The following is a 14,946-nucleotide window of genomic DNA, read 5'->3' on the forward strand; positions in this document are numbered from 1 at the left end:
AAGCCTCTTTATCTCACCTGAAACATCTAAACCCTGGAAAATTAAGCTGCAGTCCAGCCCTCATCTCAACAACGTTTCTGTAGTGGCTACAACATTATAGACCCATGTATTAATCCAGGCTCTAAGCTCACCTACTTTACCTACTATAATCCTTGCATTAAGATGAATACACTTCAGACCGCCAGACCCACTGTGTTCATTAAATTGACTCTGTTTTGTTCTTCCCATTAGACTTAGTTGATTTAACATAGACATTTTCCTCAATTATTCCACATGCCGCCTAATGCTCTGGCTCTTTTGCCACGCTAGTTTAGAGCTTCCCAAGTGGCACTACAAAGATATTGGTGCCCCTCTAGTTTAGGTGCAAGCCAACCTTCATGTACAGGTCCCACCTGCTGAGAAAAAGATCCCAATGATCCAGATATCTGAAGCCCTCTTTCCTACAGCAGCTCTTTAGCAAAGCATTCAACTATATTATTAGTTCTGTCCTCACTAGCATATGGCACAAGGAGTAATCAGGAGATAACAATCCTAGAATTCCTGCTTTTCAACTTCCTACCTAGGGCTTCACCTCTCTTCCTACCAACATCGTTGGTACCAAAATAGACCACAACCTCCGGCTGCTCACCTCCTTCTTCCAGAATGTCCTGTGCCTGATCAGACACATCCTTGACCCAGGCACGAGAGAGGAAACACACTGTCTTGGAGTCTTGCTCATGGCCACAGAAACACTCACCCTGACCATAGAGGCCCCTATCACATTTAAAGGGTATTTTAAAGACCAACTTACAAGTTCTTACACAAAACACTTCCAATTTGATCAATTTTATATTTATCATTTAGTTTTGAAAATTCTAACTTATCCCATAGTTTCAAATTAATTGCTGCAGGATGGTTAAATAAATTAGTTTGTTTCTTCTTCTTGGCTTTAGTTGCAATGCAATCAAAAGCAACAGCTGTTGTAATAGAGTAAAAGCCACAATCAAAATCGCAAATGTTCATTAATCAGGAAATCATGATCTTGTCAGACACGGCTTCAGTTCCGCACCATTTCCTTCTTCATCTTCAAAGTAAAAGTTACCTTTAAACCAGGGTTATAATGTGTAGCAGCAATTATTTCAGACTGAGTGTAATATCTATTTGGAATTAATGGATCAATGGATTGAGTACACAGTAGTTTTCACTGAATACACACAATAGAAATTTATAGTATTTAATTTTCTAAGCAGATTCACTGCTTCTAGCACTTTCTCTTCAATCAGGAACAGATTGTAGCTACAGTATTATATCAATTTTGCTTTGACAGTTATTTGAAATCAGTGGAAATTCATCACTGATAGTCTTCAAACTAAGCAGACAAATCTACAATTGTAGAATGTCTATTTGCGTAATGCAGAAAATTCATACTATCATGTACTTATCAGCATCTAAATTGTTCAGATGTAGGTAAGCAAAATTAAGTCTTGGAGATGACAAGCATGCGTAGGGATACTGTTGGAGATTAGAACTACACAATTTATGAACAGAGGGCATTGGCAATGTCCACACTGTTTGTTTTAGTCTCCTCTTCATTAGATCATTGAATTGCAGAATTCTCTAGAAGCATATAGGAAGAATGCCATTCCTGATGAAAATTACCTTCTTAGTTCTAGTAGTTAATATCTTGTCAATTGTTAAATATTACTTTGAGTACTGTGGACTTAAATGACTCAATTACAGGAATACAAGGTTACTGCAATCATTGGATAGATTTCAATTTTTGTCACCTGGGAAATAGTTCATTTCCAAGGAGACACTACTTGCTGTTTATCAAAAGGAAAGGAAAGTTAAATAGTGTATTTCCATCATTAAAAAAGTTTGAATTTTATAATTTGAAAGAGAAACATTTTACATATCTCCTATCCTTCAAGAGATGAAATCATAGTTAAACTTATATCTACTTCAGGGCAGAGAGGGATACTTGTTTAAATATATTATATTTTCAGAATGAGAGCTCATAACAAATGGCTAGGATGAAAGATTTATGTTTACTATGGATGGGAAGCAATTTAAGTGAAGTAGATTAAAGATTTTGAGGGTGGGCATACCAGTAGAGAAAGGTCTCAGGGACTCTAGTTGGAAATTAAAATCACCAAAAAAGATAAAAAATGTTAAACAGTGTCTAAGAGAAAAATATATATTAATTTAGAAAGTTGGTGGAGATCTTTGGAGAATGATATATGAAGAATATTTGAGTGAAAGTCAGAAGTACTAGAAGAAAGTAAGGCATTCTAAAAATATGGTAATGAAGAAGTGAAGAGGCCGACATGGAGCTTACTAAATGTTATGCTGCTGTCATGGTGAATCAAATGTGATTAATGGTAGGGTAACTAGCCAGATGGCAAAAAATTTGGTTGCTGGGAGTGTGGTGGTGACAGGAGATAAGAGTCACTACTTGTAGGGCTGGCTTATGTAATCACCAGGAATTAATATATCCTTCCACAATGAGTTTAGGGAATGCTAATGAGATAGGGATGAGGGTACTGAAAGATTTAGAATGATTAACATTCCCACTTCTACCCAACCCCGGAAGTGAGTTTGGTGACAGCTTGCATTTATATAGAAAATTTAGTAAAATCCTAAGGTACCTAAATCACTGGAACAAAGGATAAGGCAGCCATGCTCTATAAAAGCTAACAATGGATGTTGCAATAAACAAGGCAAAGAATAACAGGAACAAATGATAGTCATGGTGCTATTTGAAAAGAAACTAAGCTTTGAACAACAAAAGCGAAGCTACGCTAAGCAGTACATGTCAGATACAAGGTGAGGTCAAGGTATCACATAGTTATTATGAGCAAGAGATAAGATATGAAAACGGCTTCATCAAACGGCTTCATACATTCCTTGTGTTCCCTTCTCCCTTATGTTTATCAGTAGCAGCAATGATCTGCCTGAGGGCAAGTCCTCAGCTCTCTTCTTCCCTACCTTGCAATCTTAAAAACTTTCAGCTTCAGTTCCTTATAGGAGACTTCCAATTCCAACTTCAATTTCAAGCTAACATCATCATTTTCTTTCTCCCTTTTGGTTTATATCACTATAATCTTGTTCACAGTTGTTTATCTAGCCTTCCCTTAAATGCATCAATTAGCTACTTCATTGCAGACATTAACAAAAATGCAGGAACTAGATTCGATTTTGTAACTTACACAAGGTTCTGTTCCCCTGATATTTGATGGAAAGACATCTTGATGATTGAGATGCTCATGTGCAAACAGTGGAAAAACAGAATAATTGAATTTAATTCAGTGAACTTTGCATCTTATTGTCTCTGAATGAAATGATTTACATTGTAATTTTATTTTGCAGGAGCTATTTATTTAGCATTGAGCCATTGATTTAATTGGAGAATCTTGCCATTGTAATTTAGAACAATTTAATAGCTGTCACAGGTAAGAGATCCAGCGCTATGAAAAGATTTAATCAACCAAAGTTCAGTGAAATGCAACATCACTACTTACCACCGGTAATCAGAAAGTTGTCAACGACAAACGTTCTATTTCATTCACAGTAACTAGTTCAGTCATTATCACATTTACCCTGTGCTGTAAGTGGTAGGAAATGGCAATAAGAGGTAGGTGTCTTTCTCAAACCTGTTGTTTGTTTATTTAAATGTGCCTATTCCAATAAGGGCACAGCCACCAATTTGTTTCAGGACAAGTATTATACAGCATTTTCCTCCCTAACAAAAATAAGGATTATTTCTTTCTTGAATAATACTGCCATTTCAATGTACCATAATTATTCACAATTCAATCTATATGAAAATTTACAGTTGTAATACAGCTATTATGATATTACACTGTCTGATGGGTGGGCTGACTTTGAAAATATGTACTTGCTGATAAATAGCATCAAAGAAAATGTTTTCTTGTACAGTGAATTTTTTTTGCAAAGTCAGCTCGAGAAATTTTGTTCAAGGTATTTTCACTCCCACTTTGGTGCACTTTTATATGAGAATAGGTAAAGAGGGTCTAAAAAGTAAGGGAGGTTGAAATTATAGGTTTTAATGATATATTTTCTGCAGCTTTGACTATTTGAGTTGTCCATTAAGACAGAGACCCAGAAGAAAGATTTTTACATATATCTACAAAATATGTTAAATCCAATTAATTACCTTTTGAGGTGTCATTACTGTCAGAATGTGATAACAAGCTCCCACAAACAGCATTGTGATGATGAATAGATAATTTGTTTTTGTGATGTTGATTAGGAAATAAACAGTAACCAGGACAACAGAAATAACTCTCTTGTGCCTTTTCAAAATAGAACCATTTGATCTTTAGATTAGATTCTCTACAGTATGGAAGCAGGCCCTTTGGCAACAGGTCCACACCGACCCTCTGAAGAGTAACCCACCCAGACCCATTTCCCTACCCTATATTTACCCCAGACTAATGCAGCTGAAAATGTGTTGCTGGAAAAGCGCAGCAGGTCAGGCAGCATGCAAGGAGCAGGAGAATCGACGTTTCGGGCATGAGCCCTTCTTCAGGAGGCTCATGCCCGAAACGTCGATTCTCCTGTTCCTTGGATGCTGCCTGACCTGCTGCGCTTTTCCAGCAACACATTTTCAGCTCTGATCTCCAGCATCTGCAGTCCTCACTTTCCCCTCCCAGAATAATGCACCCAACACTATGGGCAATTGAGCATGGCCAATTCACCTGATCTGCACATCTTCAACTTGCGGGAGGAAACCCACACAGACACAGACATAGGGATAATGAGCAAACTCCACACAGATAGTCACCCGAGAGTCTCTGGCACTGTGAGGCAGCAGTGCTAACCACTGAGCCACCATACCACCCCACCTTTAACCTTTACATAAGAAGTCAATCATAAACTGAGTTTAACATTGCATCTGAATGTTGGTGTCTTCCACAATGCAGCACCTCTAGAATACTTCATTGGAATATCAACCTAGGTTTAGTGCTAAGTTGTGAAGTTTGATGGAACCCATTGCCTGTGCTCTGAGAGATGTTAGTGCTACCAACTCAGCCAATGACTTAGGCCCACACAAAGCAGTGCCTGGTCTCCACTCATCTTGGACATTCATGCCAGTAGACTATGGCCTTGCTCTTTCAAACTTGTGTGGTAGTTTGTGCGCAATAACCATCTCACATAAAAATAATTCATGCAAAGGCATCTTCTACCCCTTGAAATGAAGTTTGTAAATCAGAACCCTCATGGGCAATCTCAATAATGATAGACTAGGACGGCATACTGTTTCTGTAGCTTGAAAGCTCAGATGTTTCAACATAGACATCATCGCCGACAAGGAGGCCCAGTGGACATGGGAAGGTCAGCTCATGGAACAAGCTGGCGGTTACACCTTTTTTTAGATTAGATTAGATTACTTACAGTGTGAAAACAGGCCCTTCGGCCCAACAAGTCCACACCGACCCACCGAAGCGCAGCCCACCCATACCCCTACATTTACCCCTTTACCTAACACTACGGGCAATTTAGCATGGCCAATTCACCTGACCTGCACATCTTTGGACTGTGGGAGGAAACCGAAGCACCCGGAGGAAACCCACGCAAACACGGGGAGAACGTGCAAACTCCACACAGTCAGTCGCCTGAGTCGGGAATTGAACCCGGGTCTCTGGCGCTGTGAGGCAGCAGTGCTAACCACTGTGCCACCGTGCCGCCCTTCTTCAACAAAGATACATCAGAAGAAGAACACAGCTTCCACAGGCTATTTGTTATTTCAGACACTCCACGTGTTGGATAAACAAATGCCCAATGTCACTACCTCAGTGGTACGTTACAGTTCTCAGCACATACACCCCAGCATTAGATACTACAAATGAGTCCAAGGAAGAATTTTATACCAGCCTCAAACAGTCCCAAGTGCCAGCCAGTGACAAACTAATCCTCTTTTGTCACTTCAATGTCAGATTTAGAAAGGACACCAACCTCTGGGGAGATTAATCAACAGAATTCCAACTCAGTGGCACCCTGCTCCCAACAAAATCACTTGGCCATGGCTTTACCATAACCACCACCTTGTTCTGGCAAAGAGATAAGTACAAGGTCTCATGGAAACACTCTTGCTTCAAGCACTGGCACCTGCTCCACAATGATGTAGAAACATAGAAAATAAGTCAATTGCCCCTTCAAGCCTGCATCACCATTCAATACAATCATGGCTGATCATGCAATTTCAGTATCCCATTTCCATTTTCTCTCCATACCCCTTGATGCCTTTAGCTGCAAGAGTCATATACAGCTCCCTCTTGAATATATTTAATGAAATGGCCCTAACAGCTTTCTGTAGGAGAGAATTCCACAGATTCACAACTCTGAGTGAAGAAACTCTTCCTCATCTCAGTCCTGAATGGCTTACCACTTATTCTTAAACTGTGGCCCCTAGTTCTGGACTTCCCCAATAGCGGGAACATTCTTCCCACATTTAACCTGTTAAGTCCCATCAGGATTTTATATGTTTCAATGAGATCCCCCTCATTCTTCTAAATTTAAGCAATTACAAGCCAAGTTGACCCAAATCGTTCTTCTAACGTCAGTCCTGCCATCTTGGGAATCAGTCTGGTGAACTTGTGCTGGACTCCTTCACTAGCAAGAATGTCCTTTCTCAGGCTAGGAGACTAACACTGCACACTATGTGTATATCACCTGCCATGACAGGAGCAAATCACCACTGGATGGCCCACTACCCAATTCACTCAATGTCAATGTTATCCAAAAGCAGCAATAGCAACAAAAATAACACCACAGCAAAATTAATGCCAAACTATTCAAAGACCTCAATCAGGAAGCCATAATTCAGTACAAACCTCATTACTACCCTGTGGATTCCCAATGACACAGAGCTCTTGAGACAACTGAAGGGCTGTGGACCAGCAAAATGTTGGGTGGAGAAAGCAGAGGAGTTCCAGCACAATAACCACAATATGAGTGGTTTCTGTAGTGGAGTCAAGATTATCTCAAATCACTCATTGAAGATCCCATTCCACTGGTGGCTAAGAACAGAGAGGAGATCATCAAGGACAGAGAGGCAATCAGTGCCTGCTGGAGGGAGCACTTTGAAGATCTCCTTAACAGAGACTCGGTGTTTAACACAAGTCTCATCAATTCCATTCTACAACATGCTACTCACTGCCATCATACTAGCACAAATCAGCACAACCAGCAAACGGGCCCCACAAGTACAGAGAAAAACACTTCAAGGACAACAGTAAAGCCTTCTTAAGAAAGTCCAACATTCCGATCAATATCTGGGAAACCAGGCCTGAGTCCACCCAAAACGGAGGGAAAGTATCTGGGAAGGATCTGCATCTCATTGCGGATGACAAGCTGAAGTGAAGCATCAATACAATGAAGAGCACATAGCAACCCGAGCATCCCATTCTTCAATTCCTGCATCACCATCCGCCCCATTTGTAACAGAGGCTGGAGGCTGTGCATTGGATTCTTTTGTCTCCCGAGAACTCATTGCTAATGTGGAAGCAAGTCAGCCTCAGTCACAAAGGATTGCCTAAGCAGAAGAAAATAATTAAAACAGTAGGCCTAGGACAGAATTTTAAGTATGAGAAAAAGATGCTGCATTGAAAAACAAGAAATGAAAAGGTTAATGCTTGAGGACTGAGTGAGTGTTCCACAAAATATTGTAGTCTACACTGGATCTTTCCAGTATGGAGGAGACTTCGCTGTGAGAGGAGAATATAGTGGATTAAATTGGAAGAAGCGCAAATAAATCACTACTTCACCTGAAAGATGTTTTTTGGGCAATGAAGAGGAAGGTGGTGAAAGGGCAAAGTTCCACCTGTGACAATTACATGGGATGCAAGGGGCCAAGGGATGGAGATGAGGTGCTGGGGTGACAGAGGGGTGAGGAACAATATCCCAGAGGGAGCAGTCTCTTCAGAATGCCAATAGGACAGGGCAGAGAAAAATGAGTTTGGAGGTAGTGTTATGCTGGAGGTGTTGCATATGGCAGAGTATGATGAGGCGGCACGATGGCTCAGTGGTTAGCACTGCTGCCTCGGGACATGGGTTCAATTCCACCCTTGGGTGACTGCCTGTGTGGAGTTTGCACGGTCCTTCCGTGTCTGCAGAGGTTTCTTCCCGGTGCTCCAGTTTCCTCCCACAGTCCAAAGATGTGCAGGTTAGGTGGATTGGCCATGCTAGATTGCCCATAGAGTTCAAAGAGTGTTGTAGCATAAGTGGATTAGTCATAGGGAATGCATGGTAACAGGGATAGGGTGGGTCTGGGTGGAAAGCTCTTCAGAGGGGCGGTGTGGACATGATGGGCCAAGTGGTCTGTTTCCACTCTTTCGGGATTCTACGATAAAAAGAAATCTATAATGATGGTCCTTGAATATGGATTGGAACATGAGGAGAAAGAGCAACAACACCACACAGAGAGCAGGATTCATTCATGCCAGCTCCGAATCCCAAGCAACCTTTGACTGTTTCCTGACTGAGTGCTGTGCATCTTGCAGGCACAAACATTATTGACCATTTCACACAAGAGCAACATCTTTGGCCAGAGGCCAACAGTGCCATTCCAATGCTCAAGCACCTGGGCAAAAGGAGGCTAGTTTCCAGAGATCCTTCAAAACACAATGTCCCCATATATTGTGCAGCAACTTCTCGGGTCAGGCATTGCTCCATGGAACATCATGTAAACTGAGGCCTGATTTCACATTGTGTAGCTTCTACTGTAATGATTGCCAAAGACAAGAGCAAATAGATTGAGTATGATTTAAAAAGCATCAGGCTCTATTTACAGTGAAATGTCGCCGTGCCACTAATGGGCACTCAAGGTTTTCTTTTTAGTCTTTCTTTCCCACGATGCCAAAGTGCAGTTCCAGAGCCAGACTGCCCTGCACGGGTGCCCAGTGGCCTTGGAGGTATGTTTAGGAGACTGAGAGCCTTTGTATCCAGAAGGACCAGACATGCTGAAGGTTTCCTTGCCAAAGGCAGGCAGAGCTTCCTCAGCTTGGACTTCCTCACGTGTGAGGGTGGCATTCCAGGGTGGAGGTAGGGTGCCTGTCTTCTGAGAGGAGACATCTGGGGGTTCTGTTTATGATTCCTCCTTGGCTGGCACTGCCCTGTCTCCTGGTGAGGACTAGGTACCCGGAGTGAGGTCTTGGAGGCCAGTCCCTTGTCATTGCTGCAGGGGAGATGGAGTGCAGGTCAGTGCATATATCCAGCAGACCCTGAGCCTGCTGAAAATAGTTCTCCAGGGCAGCCACCATCCTGTCCATGGAGTCAGGCCGAGGATTGTGTTCTTGAGGCCGCTGGGTCTCCAGACTGTAGCTGTGCTGCTACAGCCTCTGGGCAATAAAGGGTCATTGCTTCTCTCTTATTTGCCTGCCACTCCTATTCCCTGCTGTGGATATGGTTGAAGTCGCTGATATCTGGACTACAGGGTCCTCTCCAGGAACACAGTTCACACAGAGGTGTCAGTTCCTAAACTGACCCAAAAACTCCTTGCTAAATTGCTCCTCAGAAATAAGTCAAGACAAACCATAGGAAATGTATTAACTACCCTGATTATCACTGATCCAGATGGCAATTCACACTCCAAATGAATTTATAAAATGGAATCAGGATATATTCCCCACTTATCCCATTCGCTGTCACTTTGGCATTCATTAAACTCTGGAATTTCAGTGCTGCCCTGTGGGTTGCCTGATATTTTCCCTAAATATGGCAAAGGAAGGAAAACGATATCCTTTTCAAGCCAAAGAGTTTGTGTAGCCCCTATAGTCCTTAATATAGTAATAGGCTTGACTGTATCAACTGATGAAAATGGGATAGCTTCCCCTCAGACAAAAACTCTTTATTCTCTCAATTAGCCCTTTCACTTCTTCTGCACTTACAGGAATGTTTACCTCCTGTCTTCCAGTTGTTGTAAAAGCTACAATTTGATCCATGACATTTTTCTTTGAGTTCTCTTTCAAAACTCATTCTCACGAAATCCAGTAAGTTCCATTGGCTTCTTGCAATCTTCAGCATTCCAAACTAATGTATCCAACCCTGTTACCATTTAAGCCTTTGATTTTCATCTCCATCCTTGATACTTTCATTTCTGATTTGAGAAGGAGATCTTAGGCCATTCCCAGCTATCCAGTCTTTACTGTGCCTTCCTTTCACTTTCCCACTTGCTTTTCTTTATGAATTTATGAGCTTGATGAGGAAAAAACAGATTTAATATTATGTAACCAGTCTAGCAGTTTTAACCCTTTTGTCTTCAACGAGGGTTCTTATTACAGAAGATATTTTGCTGTATTATTTTATTTCCTATATTTTACAGTATTATTCACCGTAAAATGGAAGTGACAATGAGTCATTCAATCACTGAATCAAAAGATAGTGAGATTTAAATTCTTCCAAGAGAATAATCTCTCTAAAGGCTTCATATGTGGTTTCAACTTCTAATGTTCTTACCCACTTGTCAAAACTGTTTTGCTTAACCATTTCAAATTCAATGTACATTTGCCAAGGCTGCTACTTAGTCCAAAACTGTTGCCTATGTGCCTCAGACATGAACTCCTTTGCATCCAGTATAATAGCATCTTCTTATAGCATCATAATCCCTAGAAACCTCCTCTGATTGTGAAGCACAAATTTCCTGTGCTTTACCTGTCAATTTACTTTGCATCTGTAATTTCCAGGGTTACCTTGGCCAATTAATTTGTCTTGCTTTTTTCTTAAATGATATAAAGAATATCTCCACATCCTTTCACACAAAGTTTGGTAAGGCCTGTACAAACCTAAACAGTTTTCTCCTGAACTTCAGATTAAGACCAGAATTCTTTCCAGTCGAGACCTCTTCAGCTTTTAACTATACCATTTTAAGCCTAAATTATTTATTTCCTCCCTCTCTCTCTCTCTCTCTCTCTCTCTCACTCACACACACACACACACACACATGCACATATCTCTAGTTCTAGATTCTTACATTCCATTTCCTTCCTTTAGAATTCCATTTCCAGCATTTTTATTTTTAGTTGCTTTAATTTCTCCTCATACTCACGCTGCTTCAACTGTGACTCAATGTTAACAAATTCCAAAGTTTTATTATTCAGAATATCTGGTCACTTCTAAGTTCTATTAAACTCAAATTCATTGGTAGCCCTTTGCTTCTGTCTCATTGTTTCTGTTTCAAGGTAATTCTGGACAACTCAATTTCTTGTCACAGTCAATTGGGAAAACGCTCTGAGACTCAAACCCCACTACTTATCACAAAAATTAAATATTTAATCAAATAACTCAAAGGCTTTAGCAACTGATCTGATGGACTTGTTAACAGAAAAGACTATCTGATTCTAGAATTAACATACAATAATATTTATTACAAATAAATTGATACTAACCAAAGGGAAAGGAAAGTTATTGATTATCACATATGATTCTATTAGTTGAGACTCTAATTCGTTCTTCAAAAGCCTATACACATGCAGACAGACACAGGCAAAAATCAAACATGGATTGATTTGGGGCAGTCCACAATACTGCTCTCTCCACAAATACTGCTAAATGCGTTGAACTTCTTCTGCACTTTCTGTTTTTATTTAGACTAATTTCTGATCCATCAATCTAATTTCAATAACCAGTAAAATTGATGGAAATTGTCATTGTTAGTGCTGTCAAGTTGCACTTACTCAGTTTGGGCTCCTTACCTCACAATAGCAGTGATCTAACATGAACTAAAGAGCTGAACTCAGAAGGGAGGTGAGAGTGACTTCATTTTATATGAAGTCAGTCTTTTATCAAGTATTGCATCAAGGAGCCCTAGAAAAGCTGATGTCAATGGGAATTAGGGGGAAGCTCTGCACTGATTAGAGTCAATCTTGTTTGTGGTTGTTGGAGGGTAATCATTTTAGTTGTAGGTTATCACCACAGAAATTCCTCAAACTGAAAACCTAGGTGCAGGATCCTTAGGCAGCACCTTTCAAATACATGACCACTTTTATCTAGCATAAGGTCAACAGATATATGGGAACATTACAACTTACAAGTTCCCTTTAATCCACTCACCATCCTGACGTGGAAATATATTGCTGTTCCTTCACTGTTATTGGGTCAAAATCTTGGAATTCCCTCCCTAACAGCATTGTGGGTCTACATCACACGGACCACAGCAATTTAAGAAGGCAGCTCACACCCACTTTCTCAAGGGCAAATTCAAGACAGGCAATAAATATTGATCCAGCCGACAAAACCCATATCCCACAAGTCATCTTCAGCTATTTCAACAATGGCCTTTGTGCATCCTAAGGTCAGAACTAGGAATGTTCACTGATTATAACATCATGTTCAGCAACATTCACAATTCCTCTGATACTAGAGTAGTCTGTGTCCTTATGCAAAAAACACTGGATAACGTTCAGGCTTGGGCTGAAATGTGGCAAATAAGATTTATGCTATACCATTGCCAAGTGTGACCATTCCCAACAAGAGAGAATCTAAATAATGATTTTAACATTCAGTGCTATTCTGTCACTGAAACCCCACTATCAACAGCCTGGGAGTTACCATTAATTAGAAACTGAATAGGACTTGCTGTATTTACCACTGTAAATACAATGGCCATAAGAGCAGATCAGAGACTTGGAATTTTACAGCAAATTACTCACCTCCTGGCTTCCTAAGCCTATGTTCACCATCAACTAGGCACAAATCAGGACTGAGGTGGAATAACCCGACTAGCCTGGATGAGTGCAGCTCCAACAACATTCAAGAAGCTCAATGCCATCCAGGTCAAAGCAACCCGCTTGATGGTCACCACCCATAACATATTCAACATTCACTCTCTCTATCAATGCCTCCAGTTGCAACATTGTATACCATTTGCAAGATGCACTACCACAATGCACCAGTACTTCTTCAACAACACCTTTGAAACCTGTGTCTTTGAGTATTGAGCAGGACAAGGGGGGCAGATGATTGGGAATATCACTATCCTGACTTCAAACTATACTGCGGTTCTTTCCCGGTCATTGGGTCAAAAACCTGAAAACCTTCCTAACAGCAAGAATATGTACACCCTTGAAGATTGCTGTCATTCCAGAAGATGGCTTACTACACCTTCTCAAAGGCAATTAAGGATGCTCAATAAATGCTAGCCCAGCAACACTAATCATCCCATGAAATTTTTAAAAAGACATTTTCTCCTGCCTGAGCCTATCTGACGGTGCTAGAAATTTCATTTAATTCCCCTCCCTTACCTCCAACTCTAACCTAACCCCACATTGTGACCAATCATAGTAGCTTTATATCCTAAAAGTTGCTTTAGAGGAAATAATTAAATTCTGCGGTATTAAGTTAATGTTGAAGATTTCCTAACTCAAATACTTTGATGGTGGTCTCAGATGAAATGAATGGCAATCTGCCTTTGCAAACTATTCCTTAATCTTACCTGCAGAATGATTTCCTGCCAGTTTGTAAAATATATAATTTAGTTCTTTAATGAGCTACATTTGATACCATGAATATCTAATTGAGAAGATGACTGAACAGAATTTGACGCATTTATTCAGCATTCTTGTACCTTTCACTACCTCATTCATAACAATCAGTTTCATTTTTCTTAGTGAGAGGGAAAATGATGCTCCATCTTGAGCCATATGAAAATGAGATATCACAGAGCAAGATTTGGGAGGGGAGCTTATTACTGTGCTGGGTTTTTGCTAACGGAATGATAGAAACTGCAGTTTGGGAGGCCTTTTACCCAATTTACTGATGTTATTTCTTCCACTCGAGTTACATAGTTTAATCCCATAGCTCTAATAACTTACGAAAGTTTTCAGAAAGTATTAAACTGAAAAGGGTGCAAAAAAAATTTACCATGATGTTGCAGGGACTGGAGGGTTTAAGTTATAAGGAGAGGCTGGATAGGCTGTGACTATTTTATCTGTAGCATAGGAGGTTGAGGAGTGACCTTATAGGGGTTTATAAAATCATCAGGTGCATAGATAAGGTGAATAGCCAAGGTCTTTTCCATAGGGTATGGGAGTCCAAAACCAGAGGCCATAGTTTTAATGGTCACAGGGGAAAGATTTAAAAGTGACCGTGAGGGGCAACTTCTTCACACACAGCTGCCAGAGGAAGTGGTAGTTGCCGACACAATTACAACAGTTAAAAGACACCTGGATAGGAAAGATTTAGATGGATATTGGCCAAATCTAGGGAAATGAGGCTAAATTAATTTAGGATATCTGATTAGCATGGATGAGTTGGAGTGAAGGGTCTGTTTCCATGCTGTATGACTCTAATCACAGTATTATTACAGCTCAGAGGGAGGCAATTCAGCCCTAGACTATCTATTGTTAATCTCCTGCCTTTTCCCTGTATCCCTGCATACCATTGAGAACTAAAAAGTCCAATGACCTCTTGAATGCCTGAACTGAACCTGCCTCAACCACATTTTCAGGCAGTGCATTCCATAGCCCAACTACTTACTGTGCATACATGCTTTTTTTCTCACATTAATCTTGCTTTGTTTGCACATCACTTTAAATCTCTGACCTCTTGCTCTTCCTTCTTTTGTAAGTGCAAACAGCTTTACTATATCTACTCTCTCTAACACATGCATAACTTTGAAAACCTCTATCAAATCTCCTGACAGTGCTCTTCTCTTCATGGAGAACAATCCCAACTTCTTCAATCAATCTTCACAGCGGAAGTTTCTCATATTGTATCTGGAAATATTCTAGCAAATCACTTCTGCATTCACATCTTTCCTCTGAGATGCTACCCACAAACTGTATGCAATACTCCAGCTGAGGTCTCACAAATGTCATGAACAAGTTCAACATCACTTCCTTGTTCTTGCACTCTAAGCCCCTATTAACAAAGCTGAGAACACTGTATGCTTTATTTACTGCTTTCGCCACTTCTGAAGTTGAGATGGGGCATGGTCCTCAAGAGTTG

At 40.5% G+C, this 14,946-nt stretch overlaps 1 long non-coding RNA gene across 1 annotated transcript in view; it reads left to right on the top strand.

Annotated features, from left to right (window-relative positions):
• Positions 1–3,431, top strand: part of LOC148152117 (uncharacterized) — a 79,091-nt gene extending 75,660 nt beyond the window's left edge. The window contains exon 4 of the long non-coding RNA XR_015757116.1: positions 3,349–3,431. This is a non-coding gene — a long non-coding RNA (uncharacterized LOC148152117). The remainder of the gene's footprint in view (positions 1–3,348) is intronic.
• The last annotated feature ends 11,515 nt before the right edge of the window (positions 3,432–14,946 follow it).

The sequence above is a fragment of the Chiloscyllium plagiosum genome, unplaced genomic scaffold (assembly GCF_037043375.1).
Source record: "Chiloscyllium plagiosum isolate Xiang-an unplaced genomic scaffold, Cpla_swu_hap1 HiC_scaffold_1, whole genome shotgun sequence".
NCBI lineage: Eukaryota > Metazoa > Chordata > Chondrichthyes > Orectolobiformes > Hemiscylliidae > Chiloscyllium > Chiloscyllium plagiosum.